Source organism: Tachypleus tridentatus, chromosome 8 (assembly GCF_004210375.1).
Source record: "Tachypleus tridentatus isolate NWPU-2018 chromosome 8, ASM421037v1, whole genome shotgun sequence".
Taxonomy (NCBI): Eukaryota; Metazoa; Arthropoda; class Merostomata; order Xiphosura; family Limulidae; genus Tachypleus; species Tachypleus tridentatus.
In genome coordinates, this window is record NC_134832.1 from 10,080,349 (window position 1) to 10,098,189 (window position 17,841).

The 17,841-nt window shown below is 28.7% G+C and overlaps 1 pseudogene; it reads right to left on the bottom strand.

The window, feature by feature from the left end:
* Positions 1-17,841, bottom strand: part of LOC143223867 (aspartate--tRNA ligase, cytoplasmic-like) — a 54,924-nt pseudogene that overhangs the window by 11,516 nt on the left and 25,567 nt on the right.

Sequence of the window (17,841 nt, forward strand, 5' to 3'; positions counted from 1 at the left end):
CATATCTTACACAGCAACTGACCTAGTAATTTACATACCTTACACAGCAACTGACCTAGTAATTTACATACCTTACACAGCAACTGACCTAGTAATTTACATACCTTACACAGCAACTGACCTAGTAATTTACATACGTTACACAGCAACTGACCTAGTAATTTACATACGTTACACAGCAACTGACCTAGTAATTTACATACCTTACACAGCAACTGACCTAGTAATTTACATACCTTACACAGCAACTGACCTAGTAATTTACATACCTTACACAGCAACTGACCTAGTAATTTACATACCTTACACAGCAACTGACCTAGTAAGTTACATACCTTACACAGCAACTGACCTAGTAATTTACATACCTTACACAGCAACTGACCTAGTAATTTACATACCTTACACAGCAACTGACCTAGTAATTTACATACCTTGCTGTATGTTTTATCTTTTCTATTTTTTTTAGCATTTTACTCAAATGCTCTGTGAAGTCTACCAAACTTTAATTCACTGCAATGGTTAACATCCTTTACAAAATTGACTGAAAACTGGTAAAAATATAGAAAAATATTCATAGAAATAATATGGTTTAACTGAAGAGACTAAATTTGTTAAAATTAAAAGAAACAATTGTCCATGCTAAGATAGCCAAAAGTATATCTGAAATTAATCACAACAAATGTTTTTATTTACTGCTCAAAACACAATGCATTTGAAACAATTCAAAATGCACAATACACAGATCAGATGGACAAAAGCTTGATAAGTTATAAGCTTACAAATTTCAAGCCAGGCTTAGATGATGTATAGAAATTGTGCTATAATTAAATTCCTTACATAAAGAATTGTGGTATATCTAAAAAACATGATATTTAGATAATTATTGTATTCTCAGTAGAACCATTCAATGCTCAATGTTAACAAAGTTTTCAGCTGTACATTTTATTTTTAATGAGGCTTAATATATTCCACAAAAATAATAGTGAAAATATTTTATAATCACACATAGCAAATTATTCATCGATTAGGAAAGAAAACCAAAACATTAACTTTCGCTATTGTTAGTTACAAAACATTTTTATAAAATGTAAGTGAAATTTTTGTGGAGAATGTTCATTGAAATTAAATTGATCTTAACTGTCTTAATAAAAATATAGCATTAGTAAAATGAAGGTTAAACTGGTAACTACAACCTAGATGTAAAAATTCTAAAGATATTCAAAAAATTCAGATCAGCTATGATATTCAGAGCACTACCACAAGACTAACTCATGCCCCAAACACTTAAAGATGTATTATACTGATTAGAATTTAAATATTACATCCAATAAAATAATTACATATATCTACATAGATATTATCAGAAAGTTGGATGGAATTTAAGGCATTTAGAGCTTACTTTTTCTTGTTGTTTTTCTTCACATGCAGCAAGATAACATAAATAATGCAAAATATTACATTCCACAAACAGTATCATGCAAAACAATTTAATTTATTTACTTACCATGAATTATGTAAATTCTGAACACTGATCTATTCAGATGTTTTTATGTAACTATAAGTCCTTTGCAATGTTTGTTTTCAATTTTCAGACATTTCCAACAACCTCTGTGTTGTTTTGTTTTCTTAGATGCATTATTTAGTATAGTGGTATGATTAATATAAAATATTGGCTCAAATTTCATCAATACTTATGGTTAGTTAAAGTTTGCTACATCCTTACCTACCTTCACAAGGCTTTCAAACTCTGGTACCAGTGACACAAGCAGACAAGAATGTTGACCCATGCTCACTGAACAGGATGTTAGTCTATCACAGGTTAATTATCATCTAATAGTTAGGTACTCATCGTACAGCTGGGTATACTGAAAGGTGTATTTTGTTGGATACAGCATAATGCTACCAGCCTCATACTTGCAGCCATCTGGCTACAAAAGTCCAAGAGTGAGGCCACTCAGCTGTGCTGCTAATGACAAGATTGAAAAAAAACAAAAGAACCACAAAACATACCTCATTCATCATATTACCTAATTTATAGAAAAAAAAAAAGACTAACAACTACAATATGGATGCTGATTTAATGGCTAACTAAAGTAAGTTTATTTTTAAAATAATGAACATAAAATAATAAATTGCTTTCACAGTAAGCAATGGGAAAATACTGAATGAGTAGAATAAGTTGCCTAGCAGATAATTCAGATTTCATTGAAGAAATTTTAGTTTTGAAAAATATTCAGCAGAGTAGTAACACTTCTAATCTGCAAACACCAAATAGCATCTGAACTTTAATTTGTTTTTAAAATTTTTCATCACCTTTAAGAAAGCAAATTAAAATAAACTCTGTACAATAAAAGCATAGAAGTTTAACACTTTGTTTCTTACTATACAGTCAGAGTGGGATAAAGAAACTTTTACAGTTCAGTGCATGGTGTCCCAAAAATGGTATCCCAATTCTAAGAAATTAAGAGTAAAAGTGAAGAATACGTATGTTGATCACACAACACCTATGGCACAAAAAGGTGAAATTGCACAAGAGTGCAGAGCCAGCTCTAGGTAATACTGTGGCCAATGCAAACTTTGTATTCAGTGCTTCTGCCTCCATGAAATTCACATGAACTGCTACTGTTTGGTTGGTTGTTTGGGTTTTATTGGCACAAAGCAAGTAGATTATCCACAACACATAATCAGAAAAAAGATAAAAGTAAAATTATTATAAAAGATAAAAAATTAAACCAAATTAACAAAAACAATGTCCAAATTTGAATAAAAGATGTAAATAGAATTAAAAAGGCCAATGGTCCATAAAAAGATAAAAACACAAAGAAGTTAGACAGTGTCACCATAGCTAATGACACTGTCCAATTTCAAGGGTAACTATTAGAAAAGACACATCGAAAATGATGTTGTTGCTCACAATTGTTACAAAAGTACAACAGTAAAACATGGGCTACTGCAACTTGAGTGCCACAAAGGCACACATTGGTGGATCAATCTCAGATAAACGAAAATAACGAGTTAAACTGTTTCCACTGCGTAGCCAAGTTAGGACAACTTCTTTCCTGTCCTTATGGAAATAAGACAACCAAAGAACAACAGATTCACCTGTGTTGTTTTGTTTTCTTAGATGCATTATTTAGTATAGTTGTATGATTAATATAAAATATTGGCTCAAAATTCATCAACAGCCAACAGCAAAAAGCAAACAAGAAAACACAAATAAGTACCATATTTCTTGTCTTATTGTGCATTCTTTATTTACTAACATACAAGTTAATTAAAGGTAAAAATTAGAAACTTAGCAGGTTAAACAATTTTGAATTATATAAGAATATTGGGGGGGGGGGAGAAATCTGGTATTAGATGAATGTAGTAATTGTGTATGTACATGTAAAATGTACTGTATTAAATATATGAAAGTATTCTTGTGCTTTGTAAGGTTTTAAGGAAATCTCAATACCACACAATCATAATATAGCTGTAGAGTATTCAAGCAAAATTAATTACTCTTTTTCCAGACTTTTTCAGTAATTCTTAATAAAAATATCTCTATTCTAGAAATAAAGTGTCTTATGCACACACTCATCTTTCTTTTAGTTTGATGTAGTTTCTGAAAAAGTTTTTTGTTGCACTTTATCTTTTAAACTTTAACAACTTACATGATGACCAACACAATACTGTTGTAATTTAACTTCATGTTATGGCTTTACCAAATTTTTACACACAGTTAACAACATTGCTTTATAAATACCTCTGTTACTAGATTTCAGTTTTACATACATGATTTATACAATATTCATAACATAATTACTGTGATGGCTTGAAATGGTAATCAAGATAATCTTATTGAAACATTGTACACTTATAATAAAGTTTGGCCATTAGCAAGTACCTGATGATGATATAATCTTGTTGAAATATTCTAAAATTATATTAAAGTTTTTCTTATTACCCATGAAAGCTGTCCCCAAACTTTTATTTTCTAAAAAGTGGTTTCCTTGTCAAACATATCTACCGTAAATTTCTGAATAGAGTTTAAATTTATACCAATGTTTTCAGTGTTTGTTGTGTAGATGATGAAAATTTGACAAGAAAATTCTGTATAAGATTTGTTATTAAGAATATTTTAATGACGTATATTGTAGAAATATTTTTTAAAAAATGTCTGTAATTTTGTAAGAAATATATGCCACATAGTTTTGTTGTGTGTGTGTTGGTAAAATAAAACTGCTAATACCCTAAAAAAAATGCAGAGGCATCCTTCAGCAAAACTTATTAGTGACAAAGAAAGTAGTACAAGTTTCTCCTACTAACAAATTTACAGTGAGGCCTATTTCCGCATAACATGGTTGGTTGGTCTAGAAAATATTAAAAGATAACAATTTACGTGTAATAACATGAACATGTTTTTACGTTATATATATACGTGTGTGTTGGGGGGGGGGGGGGGTGTTACATACTGCCACAAATCCAGAGAAATTTGGTCAGCTTGCTGTAAATTGTTATTCAGAATTTGAAATAAACTTCTTCAGTAGTATGTTACTTTTGTCCAATTATACTTTACACTGATAATAATTATTTTCAATTATGTATGTTTGGAACTATTTTAACTAGGTGGGTATTCAATTCTGTAGTATTATGACACTCAAAATGGTAGTATGTATGTGTTATAGTAGTGCTCTGCACAAGAATAATAGTTCCACAAGTACAAAGCTACCTTTGTGCCATATATTAATTGAAAACATTACTACACTTTCCAACTGCCTTTCTAAGCCATGCTATGCTATTTGTTTGTATGTATTGCCCTATTTTTATGAACTCCAATTACATAATACTTGTAAAATGTTGATAAGCACATTACATCAAAATGACTATACACGTAATAATTAAAGATGTGATGACACAGCAATATGATACTAGTATCATATTATGAAGACATTATCCAGTATCATACAATTTACGTATCCTCATACAATTTGGCAAATGTTCAGTAAACATCTTTTGAACAGAAAAAATACAATTTTCTAATAAAGTATTTATGCTAAAAGGTAATGATTCAATAAAGAAGGACGAGTATTGATTTGTTTTCATTTCTTTTATCAGAAACATTAAATGCAAAGTAACATACCAAATTATCAATAATAAAATACAGATATTAACTTTATTTTACTTCTCTTGCCAGCTGTTACTTATAGTTGATCAAACCTGAAAATTTGAAAAAGCAAAACACTGTAAAGTGTGAAGTACTTAAACAAGATAATAACTTACAAACAAGACTGTCAACTCTTTAAAGAACTGTTGGTAAAACTTCTGTATATAGATTATGTATCACAGTGACACATGAACTAGTGAGTTTAGACTAAGTTGAGCCAATTCTTAGGTAAGCTTTATACAGTTTTATTCAGGATCCAGTTATTTTGCAGTTAAAAATATGTCCCTGAAGGTGCAAACTTTGAAACTATAACTTCAACTTTTTCAATATAAATTCGATATTCTGCAGTTTTAGACCACACTTTTAGATGCTACAACTCTATAAATTTGTCAAATTGTGTTCTACAAGTTATTGATAAGAACTAAAAGAAAGTAATGAAGAGTGTAGAACATAAAATGAAATAACTGTCAAAACATTTTAGGATTTTTTAATATACATTAGAAGTGTTTGTTCATTCTGGGATCAGGTATATATCAGGGGATCTCAGCCACAGTAACAAAACTTTTTTTTTTCTCAAAATGAAATTGTGAAATTTAATTTGTATTGAAAAACCAGCAATGCCTGGTCAGTTTAGTGCATCATTTCTCACCATGATATGACACTAAAAGGTGTAATTGTATAGTGTTATTAAGGTTACCTAATATCTGAGCAGGTACAGATAAAATAATGTTTCAGACATCATTTTAAGCATACAATTAATTAGTCTGTGAAGAAAATGTGTAAGTACATAACTTAATCTTCTAATTATTGATGATTTTTAATTATTAATCTTATTGCTACAGGTCTTCCTATGGTCAGAGGTCAAAGGGCATTTCCCTATGCTGCAGACTTTACACTCAAAACGTTATTGGATTATTATTATTTTATGAATTTATGTCAATAACTTTGGTATTAAATTGTAGATTATAATTCCAATTTTAGTATTACATATTAGTTAATTTCTTAATTTGAAAATAAGTTTTAAAAAAAAACCCTAAATATCAACTTTTATGAATCACATATGTTGAATGCAGCTTTGTTTCAAATTAGATGTTTGTGTTGCCAAGGTATATTCTATAGTTTCTTAAGAATCAGAAATTCAAATTACCAATATTGACAAAAATAAAGTATAAAATAAGACATTTCTATCTCTTCTATTTGCTGAGATATCACTATATTTAGTAAATTTAAACTTTTTTCATTTTTGGAAATACTTCATGTCCACCCACTTTGCTCAATCATGAGTTTATAACCAATTGAAAGTTCAATTTCCTCTACATGATTTTCTCAGCTTTTTTTTTTGAAGGTGGAAAGTTCTCAAGATTATTTCTTTTGTCCAAAATCTCAGAAGGAAGGGGTGAGTGGAAATAGTGTTCCAAAACAATTACTTTTTTAGACCCAAATACAGTTTAATTAGTAAGCCTGATAAAATACAGTAGAATTCTGTGATATTTATGGAGTACTTTATAATTTTTTGTTATTTCAAAATGCATATATAAAATTTGAAAAGTTATTTTGTCTTATATCCTCTACATGCAAATACTGGTAAGGCTTACCTTGCAAGGTATAGTGAGTACAAATATTTTTGCAACTGTAAGTAGTAGTGATCAATTTTTGCAATATTTATTTGTTTACTGTTCTGTATATTAAGAAAAGTAACTGAAATTTAAGAACTTATTTGTAAATGGTAATAATATAATATATACATGTAATGTATTATAACTGAAATGTGACTGTACTTTACAATATACTGGTCCACTAGAACAAATTCAAAACAGGTCACTTTGTGAAGGCCAGTTTGTAACTACTGGATATGGTAATCTGAGCACACATGCTGCATTATTGTAATGTTAGTCAAACATGGCTGAAAGGTCAATAAAATAAAAATAAATATACACGTATAATGTCACAAGGATTACGTTCTTTAGACTAAACACTTGTGATTTCATGTTATAATTTGTAGTCATTCTAGAATGAAAAAAGCATAATTTATACCTATTTCCTATTTGGTTATGGTGCTTATAAGGTCAGTTAAATCAATCAAACTCATAAAGAGATACAATAGTGAAAATAAACAGATAAAATAAAGTTTTTCTACACAGGAGCTCATAAAGGTTTCACATTTAATTTAATTTTTATGTTGCATAGATAAAATTTAAAAATCTCATAACATGATAATGAATTTGATATTTTGTGTATGATAATCTTGTTAGATTTACTGATAACCTAAAAAAATTCACAAAGATACTCATACTGTGTTAAGAGCTACAGTATGAAAACTACAGCAATCACAAAATTGTTATAAAATTGGTCCCGAGGACTAAGAGTTAATGGTATTATTACAAATCTTTGTTTTTATCAAAATTTATTCCTCCAAAAACTACAGGTTTTTACTTTTTACCAGAATAATGTATTAATAATGCTATATTCTTAAGCTAGCAAATTGCAGAAGTGTGAGGAAATGAAAAACTAAATTATATTAATGGCTTCTCATAAAGGTTCATCAAGGATTTATGAAGTGCGTATGAAAAGTTTCAGTTAGTACAACAAAAACTGCTAGATATATCTGTACATGTAACTGTTATACATTCTAACTTCTCAAACTTTTTTATAAATAAAAGAATAAAACATTATAAACATATATTACATGCAAAATTGACTGACTCTCTTGTATCACATACTATTTTACTTTTTAATACCATTATAACTTGGAAATCACATTTCAGTTCTTCCATGAAAAAGTGTATAATCTTGTTTTATCACTAAAATATGTTAATTTAGAAATACAATGCTACAATACTTAATACAAACAAATACAATATATATTAACTGTGTGCATGATTTGCCAAATTATAGATTTTTATAGTGAGTTGTTAAAGCAAAAGACAAGACAAAAAATTGTGAAATTTCAAATATTTCAGTTACCTGAAATGACTTGTAGCTGGTCACAAAATGAAAAAAAACATTAATGTGTATTAAAAACCTTTAAATATTTAACAAACTTTTAATATCATGTGATTTTGTAAGTTCAAGACTGAACCTTATGCATGAGAGGAAAATAAATCATGAAACATTGAAATACTTACCTGCACCAATAGTGAAACTTTATCAAAATCAGCTGCTATAGCCATTTGCTTGTAAAGCTGGGGTGATTGTGCAAGATAAGCACTGCCTTTAAAATATGATACTTCAAAGACATTTGCTCCTCCTTCACTTGCAGCTAAGAAGAAAATATTTCATGAATATAAAAAATTTTCATGCCAATATATAACTACCCATATCCCACTAAGCATGCATATGAAGAATAGTTTTTAAATTTTCAAAATAAAAAGATTATATATTGTAACAAAAATATTTATAACTACATGATTGTACATGTTATAAATATAACTAAAAAAAACTTTGCCACTCTCCATAAACAAAGATTTTTAGTGCAACTTTCATGCTAAGGAAGTATCACCAAATGTCATAACATTCTTCACTCATGCCAATCAATACTTTTTAACTTTGAATTTTATCACTTAAAAATATTTTAAAAGAATCAATTCTCAAAAGATGCTTCTACAAATAAAAAATAACCAAAATTTTTGGACACACTGAAATACAAAAATAAACAAAGGTGCTGATTAACAAAAAAATAATATTCAGAAAACCTTTGAATTTAAACTCAATATTTTGTTTCATTTTGAAAAGATATATTTTATGAGATTAATTAATAATTAAAAATCATGCAATTTCAAACTATGCAGTATTTCTTATTCAAGCCTTACCTGATATAATTTTTGGTGTATGGATTTCTTTAAAACCCATCTTTTTCAAAGCTTCATGAAAGAACCTGGAGATGATAGACTGCCTGATTTGTAGGGGTCCGAAGGTCCAAGATCTGATTGTCTAGTCTGGTATCCTGACAAACTCTAATGTGTAGACCATTAGGATCCTACATATGCACGCACATAAATGTGAAAAGCATTTTTATTTTTTGGAATCAATTATTTATATTTTGATGGCTCTTTAACTATTCTCAAGCATTGTAACTATATCAGACTTGCATCTTCAACTAATCATACTTTATTTAAACTTCAGTGCAACAAAATATGTCATACTCACCTTCAATTTTAGGTTCATTTGCATTTTATTAGCAGAAACAAATTTTAACTTTATTCAACAGGAGATGTTACACTATCATTTAGTCATTAGGTTTATGTTGTTTTTTTTCTTTTTTAACCATTCAGAAGTCTTTTAAATTTAAACTGATACAATAGGAGTTAAAATAATGATACCTTGAAAACATGTATGAAACTTTTCCACAGTTAAACATCACTTGTAAACAAATGTTCAGTGAACGCTTAACATGGATATTCTACGAAAGTTACAAATAAGAATGAACTTTATAAAATAATTTCTAACAAAAGTAAAATGAAATTTTTCTCTTTACAGACAAGAGACACACACAACTACATCTCTCTCCAAATATAATTACTTTTTTTTAATGCGGATCAGTAGCTAAAACAACATTTGAAATACAAAAGAATCAAATAAACTTCAATATTAAAATGAAATGTATAAAAGTCTTTGCTGTATTAAAATACTTGAATTCTAAATTACTGACAAAGGAGACAATTATACTTTTTAAAAGAAAAAAATATGATTTAAACTGCTTCAGCTATTTTGTCATTGTTGTTCTTTGTTATTAAACACAAAGCTACAAAAGGGTTACACGTGTCCTGCCCACCACAAGTATCAAAAACCGATTTCTAGTAGTACACGTTTGCAGACATACAACTGCACCACTAGGAGCTCACCTATTTTGAAATAAATATTATAGTTTATTAAAGTGGAAAGGTTAGTCTAGGTTCTGAGGCACTAATAACAAATAACTAAAAACAAACAAAAATTCAATGCTTCACACATTCTAACTTAAAACTTGATCGCACAATCACATAATAGTTTAAAGCAGTGGTAACTATCCCCATCAAAGCTCTCAAGGAACAAGTCTCTTAACAAATCTCAATGCATTATGTCCTTTCAGTTTGATGAAAGATTATCCAACAGCATTTGGAATAGTTGGAATACATTAAAAGGTTAAGATCTGTATATTATATTATTATAGTCTAAACAGGGATATTGGAACTTCTGCAGACAATAAGCACCATGACTCTTACCCCACCCTCTCTTTCCCACATAATGAAAAATATGTAAATAATAATATCATTTCCACATTTAGATATTTTATAATTACAATTTTTTTCCTTTTAATATAACAACTTACTGATTTTATCAACGTTACGGCTTACTAGAGTAATGTAAGAGTAACTGAATTCAGAATCAACAAGAAGCAATTTGTATTTATCCTTACTTCCAGTATAATTATTGGAGCAATAAAAGTGCTCAGTCCTAATTATAAGTATTTTGAGTTTGCATGATCTAACATAATAAACTATTACATGTTGATTGTTATCACAGTCTTTTGTGTCTACTATACTTCTAACTTTTGCTATTACTTATTTCTTTTATGTATTGGAGTCATAGTCCCAGAATTAAAAATGGTGCCCTCTACTGGGTATTTAGGCAGTTACCTATGTACTAACCATGATTACATTATATTGTGATTTATGAAAATTGTTTTGACTTTATATTATATCTGTTTTCAAAAAAAATGCTGATATCAGTTGGGAATATGGCTTTGTTTATGAAACTTTTTCAGCTTATTGTTGATGTTAAACTTCTTTTTAAAGTGTTCAGTATCCACTATAAGATGCCTTTTATAGTATCTTCTGCACTATAAATGTTGTTCATTCCATAGACCAGGCAGTCAGTCTAAAATACATTGCTCATCTTTAAACAGCTAGAGTGGTACAGTTGAGACATTTCTGTATGCACATTAATGGATTTTCTGTATGTAACTTAAGTATCTTCATAACCATCATTGTTACCTTTATTTATATTGTCAATTATATTACTGTATTAAGAAAATCTGAAATCATATTTGGCTATATTATGAAAGTATCATCAACAAATGTGAGCCAGGCTTTCAGTATCAGAATAGCTGTTTTGGGAGTATTATTATAAAAAAATAGTGCAATAAAAATGTTTAGATTTTATAAAGACATGTAGAAATTAATATATACGTAACGTAGCTAAGCTATAGTAATACAAAAAATTTTAATACTACAAAAAGTAATTAAACAAGAAAGTCAAAACTACAAAAACTGAGTTACCTAAAATATAAACAATTTTATTCTTACTTTGACAAATCACTTCAATTATGTTAGTCTGAGCCAAAGAAGGGATGACATTTTTTAAATTCAATTAATTCATTTTCTGCAGTTTTTACTTTTCTGTTTCAACAATTTTTGTAGTGCCAGCAATACCAAGCATGGAGTTCTCATTCATGTCAATCATAAGTCGTGGTGACAAAGAGTAAGTAATGTCTTTGAGAAGGATTACTGAATGTAGGAAACATTTAAGCATTTTACCATTTAAATACAGATAATTTTAATGATTTCTTGTGTAACCCAAAGCCAACATCCCCAATATTACAAGAAAACTGTAAGCTAAACTTAATGTTACATGAAATTATCAAGAATAAATAATTTTTAATTGAACTTAATAATCAGAAGAAATTGTTGAAATTGTTACAAACAATGCAATCCAGAATGTATATAGTTCAAGTGGTAATTTTGCTCACAGGCATAGGTTCAGAGTAGGAGAAATTGAGTTCAGCTATTATTATCCTTAGTTTAGCAAAGTGACTATGTCAATAGCAACCAATTTCCTTTCTTAACCTTTTATGTCACTTTCTTAGATTATTGAAATAGGTGAAAAATTATAAAAAACACTTATATAAAATACTATTGAAAAATGAAAATACGAGAACAGTACAACCACCTATTCAAGATGACTGTAAAACAAATATTTTGAGATATATAAAGCAGAAACAAATGTAGAAAACATTTTAATTCCAACACTTATCGGTTGTATGCATGTTTTTTTTTTATAACACATTATTTAAACATGTAATAAAAATACTATTTTTTATAATTAAAATACAACCACAAACGATTAAAAAGTGATGTTTCTTAAGTTCTTCAAAGAGAATTCAAATACCTGCTTAACATTTTTTTTCTTTTTCTCTCATTATGTTAAATATATATTAAAAAATGAAACCACCATGTAAATAAAAGGGTTATTGAATAACAAAAATAATAAGTGTGTGTGTATCTGTATGATTTCAAATCTTAGAACTAAATAATTGAAACAAAGAACATAAAGTTTGTTCAAGTATAACTAAAAAGCTGCAAGAAATAATGTTACACTTTGTATATTATTTTTTGTAAAATTGGGATATTGTTCTCATTTCTGTAGATATACATATAGAAATATTCATTTTACTAATTTATGAATAATGTATAAACATGCCTTCCAAAAAATAAAAACAACAAATAAAACCAAAAAATCAAATAGCAAGATAAAATACAATTAATGCAAAAGAACCATTATTAACTTTGGTAAATTAAGATATCAACCCTATAATTATAATCAATTTCTAATAAAAAATAAATTACCACATCTAGCATATTACAAATATTAACCTAAATAATGCAGCACAAATGTTAATATAAGTAACACACCATACATATTAATAATCATATTAAATAATTAAGATCTTCATCTTCAATATAATCACAATTAAAACCTTCAATCCCCAATGTACCAGCATAACTGTAAGCTATTGAACTGAGCTTGCTATAATTTCAGGTCAAAACCAAATTAAGGTTAGTATGTTAATCCAAAGATGTATCATAACTAATAGATATAGATTTAGTAAATCAAATGTACTGTTTTTAATTATTTGAGAATAAAAACAAATCAAATGAATCAATTATTTTTAAAAGTGGTAAAGTTACCACTTGTATAAATACATTATAAAGATAGTCTGTTTTGGGCCAGAAATAGCCTAGTGGTTAGTGTGTGGAATGTGGATCTGAAGGCACTTTGTGTCCTGTTACTGAAGTCCTGCACTTAGGGCATTGTTAAATATCTTTATTCTATCAAAGTATCTTATGACTTGATATGAGTGGTATTTGCAACTTGCTTTCCTTTTTTCTAGTCTATCACTTTCAAAATTATGTTCAGGTAGCCCTCAAGTGTCCCTTCATAAAAATCAAGCAACACTATGACCTTTTCTGTCTTTATAACAGGTTTTTAAATTAAGATTCACTTCCAAGTATTAAATAATCAACAAAATTGAAGCAAAAATGGTTAAACGACAGTATTTAAGTAACTCCATGAATTTTAGCTGTTCAAGTAAGAAACAAATAAGAAAAACACTTAAGTTAATAGGCTTAATTATCTTTCATGCCATGTAATTTTATGGTAATGAAGAAAGAGACCACTGTAGCTCAGGTTTCAATGTTTCTAGAAAATTCTGGTTGTAAGTTGAACATTGTATTCTCAAGATGGCTGGTATGGGTATTAGCACATTAATTAAAATAAAGTACAGAACAACATTTTGACTTTCTTAGGTCATCTTCAGGTTAACACCTTAAGAAAATATTTTTACTTCAAGCAGGCTTCTCATCATCTCAAATTAGTTTAGCATTGCTCCCTCGATAGTTAATTATTTGTGTTTGTAATTCACTTCATCCTAACTGAAGGTAATTTATGACACTAATAGTTGTTAAGCTTCATGCTGTGCATGTTAAATATGGTTTCTGAGTATGCTAAGACTATTTTTATGAACTTGTTTGACCTAAATGTCATGCACACTTTAGCAAACATCCAAGTCATAACAATAAAAATATAGCTTACAACACTGTTAAAATTACTATCAGTCTTACTTTAATGAAATATCATACAAACTATTTATGTGTACGTTATTCTTTGTCAGCAGAAGGTATTATGTACCATAATAGCTGATAATGTAAATTTCTTTGCTAAAATTACATTTTAAATATAAGATTAACTTAAAATAAAAAATAAGTTGGAAATAACATTTGAAATTAACAAATGTTATATAACTTACCTGCTCTACATGCAACTCAACATCTTTCTGTGTACAACTTCCTATCTTCTGAGAAACTGTACACACATAACCTTCAACATCAATTATCGATTCTTTTGTAATCCTGTTCAGAAAGAATATATATAAAAGTTTCTTCTTCAAAAGGCTTTAACCATGACATATCTGTAGACCATACCAAGTAAATCACTTAAGAAAATAGTTGTTTAGGATATCTTTCAGGGAATATACTTATCAACCACCTAAAAGGACTGTAGATAATATGCTATTCCATATAAATAAATTTCTAAGGAAGTCTTAAATATACTTCTACAGAACCTATCTTTTTTCTGGATCTTAAACAACGAGTGTAACTTATAAAGACTTGTATAACCTACTCTTCATTGAAATTCTAACAAAGTTCTGGATTAATAAGATTCTAAATAACTGACCAACTACTAAATCTTGAAGAATGAATCTAGTTAAATTATTACATGGGCAAAAATGTGAAATTTTTCATTTTTCCATTAACTTTAGGGCCAATTTTCAGAATTTTATGTACAACCTCAACAAATTCATATTTATCTGTGATGATAAGAATACCCACTTGTAGAGAAAAATATATATGTAAAAATGGCTGGTATGAGTTGAGAATTATTTTTTTTTATGCAGAGGAGCAAACACTTTTATACCTATATTAATAAATATAATAAAACATCTAAGCACACCCTCTACATTCCTACACTCAATTACACAACCCCCTTCAAACATGTGATCAGCTATTGGTCAGTTACCAGTTGTTTTTTTTGTGAACCTGATGATGACCAAAGGTCAAAATGTTGTTCGCGCTTCTACATAAAAAAATCTCAACCCATACCAGCCATTTTTACATATATAAAATTCATATTTAACTATTCTGAAGTGCAATAACATTTTCTTATGATTTCATATTACAGTTTTTTGTTGCTCTATTACTACCCAACAGAAACAAATGTGTTCAACGTATTTGCTTAATTTCTAGCTTGTCTTTTTACATACTTAAGTGAAATTGTCAAAGGAAAAAAAAAGTATTCTCAAAGGTGTCTGAATTACATACATGTAATGAAAATCATTAAACTAACTAGAAAATGAAGAAACTAATGAAATCCAGTGTTAACCTGTGAACTAATATTACTGCTGTTGGCACTATCAGTGAATATTTTAACATTTAAACACAGTTATTAACATCAAAAATCAACAGTATGTATTCAGTGAAACTTAGATGCTCTCCCTCACTACATTAGTTTTTCTCACACAGCAACAGTAAGCTGTGGATTTTATGTAGAAAATACGACTTACACATTTATCAATAGGTGTATAAAGTTTCTAAGTATAGGATAGATCACATGGAGGTTCTTCTGATACAAATAAGATCGAAACTTGAGTATCATATTTTCCAGAAATTTAAAGCTTATGTTGACATCACCTTGATTTAATAAAATACATTAATAAAGATCTTACGATAGTCTCTCAAAGACCATTACTAGCAACATTCATCTGCTCACAAAACTGTTCAATTACTGAAACAGAAGTATTCCATCTTAAGGCAGTTTTTTAGTCTCCTTTTAAACTTCTTACCTACATTATAATTCTCTCAATTAGTAATTAAAAAAGAATATAAAGCCTTAAGCAAGGCATTCTAGAAATCAAAGTCAACTTCCTAGAAAAGAAATATAACCAACAAAATGGGGTAGAATCCTTGCAAAGTAAATAAAATTCTGATAAGAAAATGAATATATAATTATTCATAAAATAATGTTAAGTGATATTAATGAATCTATTATATCCCTAAAATTGGGTTGCAACACATTATGAATGACAGAAGTTAAACTGGTGAACAGTCACTAATTTTAAATATTTTCTACCAGCTCTTTCTTTTTACAGTCAATATTTGTTTACTTGTTTCTGAATTTTGCACAAAGCAACATGAAGGCTAAATGTGCTAGCCATCCCTAATTTAGCAGTGTAAGACTAGAGGGAAGGCAGCTAGTCATCACCACTCACCACCAACTCTTGGACTACTCTTTTACCAACAAACAGTGGGATTGATCTTCACATTGTAATGTCCCCATGGCTGAAAGGATGAGCATGTTTGGTGTGATAGGAATTCAAACCCACAACCTTTAAATTACAAGTCAAGCACCTTAACCATCTGGCCATAACAGGTCGTTTTTACAGTCATAAAAGATATAAGCAATATTTGAAATATAAATTTCCTGACTGCTTAACTTTTGGAAAATATTTTAAAGATAGCCCATGCTTATAACAGTTCTAGTAAAATGTCATGATGCATGTCATAGAACTGTTGGTAAGTTTAAAGTTACCTTTATTGTTATGATGTTTTTTTAGTTTGAGAGATAATGCTGAAAGACTTAATATGTGCTGTTGAAAAGAGTTTTGTATTTCAATGATAATCTACCATATTTGGTTTGGTTTGTTTGAAGTTTTGCATAATGCTACATGATGGCTATCTGTGTTATCTATCCCTAAAGTAGCAGCTAGTCAACACCACCAACTCAAGGGATGCTCCATTACCCACAAATAGTAGGATTGGCTGTAACATTATAAAGCTACTACAGCTGAAAGGGTGAGCATGTTTTGAGTGACAGTTAGTAATTTTAAAGTAATACAAACATGAGTCTTGAATAAGAAAGTGTTAAAAAAGCACTTATAAGACTTTCAAGAAACTCAAATGTGGGGGGAGATAACACTCCAACTGGTTAAATTCAAGATGACTGTGAAAACATCACTTAAAGGATTTAGTGAAACAATGTGAATCAAAGATATTTAATAAAATGCTAAGATAAATTATGGAGTGGCATAACTTTTGTAAGTTTTTTAAAATTACCACCTATTTTACAGTGCATACCATTTCCTGGAGCTTTTAATTTTAAAAACTTAAGGTTAAGTAGTTACTTGAAATTAATACTATTGTGCATAAAAATAACAGAAACAAAATACATGGTGTATAGTGGAAAATAAACATCTTCGAAATGTTCAATATTTATTTAATAACAAGATTGCAGCAATATAAGAAGACACATGATATTTGAGAGATGTAAAAATAGCAATATGTCATGATGGTCAATAATTAATTACTCTGACTTGATAATTAGCATGTTTAAAACTTTCAGTTACTAGCAATATTCAGATTAAATCATTTTATTTCAAATTGATTTAATCTGAATAGTAACTGAAAGTTTTACAAAATGTATAGAAATATTTAACTCAAACATTAATAACCAAACTTAAAATCATACTTCAACTGAATAGTTATTACCAATAGTAAAACTTTGTATGGTGAGTTTCAGAAGCTTTTCTGACTTGAATTGAAATTTCAAGCACTGATAGTGATGTCATCACAGCTTCATTTTCAAAGGATTATATTTTTGACTCAAATTAAAAGAATCTTCATGAATTTGTCAAAAAACATTTCACATAATTTTTTAAAAACACAGCACTACTGAAATCTGCACCTACTTTCATGATTATTTCATTTTGTAGCTCCAATATTTAAACCTATAAAGCAAATCCATTTTAGTGCAGAACTTACATTATTTTGACTAATTTACTATTCTCAAAATTTTAATTACACTTGAATTGTGATATC